The following is a 2,049-nucleotide window of genomic DNA, read 5'->3' on the forward strand; positions in this document are numbered from 1 at the left end:
GTACTCTCATGTAAGTTAAATAAGCAGGGTGACAATATACAGCCTTGACGTACTCCTTTTCCTATGTGGAACAAGTCTGTTGTTCTATGTCCAGTTCTAACTATTGCTTCCTGACCGGCATACAGATTTCTCAAGAGGCAGGTCAGGTGGTCTTGTATTTCCATCTCGTTCAGAATTTTCCAGTTTACTGTGATCCACACAGTCAAAGGCTTGCAATCCCACGTTGAAGACCAGGAAGGGCAGAGGTGAGGAGATACCCCTCGTCCAAGGTAAGGAGCAACGGCTGTGCTTTGCTGGAGCAGCCATGAAGAGATATCCCATGCCTAAGGTAAGAGAAACCCAAGTAAGACGGTAGTTGTTGCAAGAGGGCATCAGAGGGCAGACACACTGAAACCATACTGACAGAAAACTAGTCAATATAATCACACTAGGATCACAGCCTGGTCTAACTCAATGAAACTAGGCCATGCCCATGGGGCAACCGAAGACGGGTGGGTCATGGTGGAGAGATCTGACAGAATGTGGTCCACTGGAGAACGGAATGGCAAACCAGTATTCTTGCCTTGAGAACCCCATGAACAGTATGAAAAGGCAAAATGATAGGATACTGAAAGAGAAACTTCCCAGGTCAGTAGGTGCCCAATATGCTACTGGAGATCAGAGAAGAAATAACTCCAGAAAGAATGAAGGGATGGAGCCAAAGCAAAAACAACACCCAGCTATGGATGTGACTGGTGATAGAAGCAAGGTCCGATGCTGTAAAGAGCAATATTGCATAGGAACCTGGAATGTCAGGTCCATAAATCAAGGCAAATTGGAAGTGGTCAAACAAGAGATGGCAAGAGTGAATGTCGACATTCTAGGAATCAGTGAACTAAAATGGACTGGAATGGGTGAATTTAACTCAGATGACCATTATATCTACTACTGTGGGCAGGAATCCCTCAGAAGAAATGGAGTAGCCATCATGGTCAACAAAAGAGTCCGAAATGCAGTACTTGGATGCAATCTCAAAAACGACAGAATGATCTCTGTTCATTTCCAAGGCAAACCATTCAATATCACAGTAATCCAAGTCTATGCCCTGACCAGTAATGCTGAAGAAGCTGAAGTTGAACGGTTCTATGAAGACCGACAAGACCTTTTAGAACTAACACCCAAAAAAGATGTCCTTTTCATTATAGGGGACTGGAATGCAAAAGTAGGAAGTCAAGAAACACCTGGAGTAACAGGCAAATTTGGCCTTGGAATACAGAATGAAGCAGGGCAAAGACTAATAGAGTTTTGCCAAGAAAATGCACTGGTCATAGCAAACACCCTCTTCCAACAACACAAAAGAAGACCCTACACATAGACATCACCAGATGGTCAACACCGAAATCAGATTGATTATATTCTTTGCAGCCAAAGATGGAGAAGCTCTATACAGTCAACAAAAACAAGACCAGGAGCTGACTGTGGCTCAGATCATGAACTCCTTATTACCAAATTCAGACTTAAATTGAAGAAAGTAGGGAAAACCACTAGACCATCAGGTATGACCTAAATCGAATCCCTTATGATTATACAGTGGAAGTGAGAAATAGATTTAAGGGACTAGATCTGATAGATAGAGTGCCTGATGAACTATGGAATGAGGTTTGTGACATTGTACAGGAGACAGGGATCAAGACCATTCCCATGGAAAAGAAATGCAAAAAAGCAAAATGGCTGTCTGGGGAGGCCTTACAAATAGCTGTGAAAAGAAGAGAAGCGAAAAACAAGGAGAAAAGGAAAGGTATAAGCCTCTGAATGCAGAGTTCCAAAGAATAGAAAGGAGAGATAAGAAAGCCTTCCTCAGTGACCAATGCAAAGAAATAGAGGAATACAACAGAATGGGAAAGACTAGAGATCTCTTCAAGAAAATTAGAGATACCAAGGGAACGTTTTATGCAAAGATGGGCTCGATAAAGAACAGAAATGGTATGGACCTAACAGAAGCAGAAGATATTAACAAGAGGTGGCAAGAATACACAGAAGAACTGTACAAAAAAGATCTTCACGACCCAG

Source organism: Bison bison, unplaced genomic scaffold, assembly GCF_000754665.1.
Source record: "Bison bison bison isolate TAMUID 2011002044 unplaced genomic scaffold, Bison_UMD1.0 scf7180017864037, whole genome shotgun sequence".
NCBI classification, from domain to species: domain Eukaryota; kingdom Metazoa; phylum Chordata; class Mammalia; order Artiodactyla; family Bovidae; genus Bison; species Bison bison.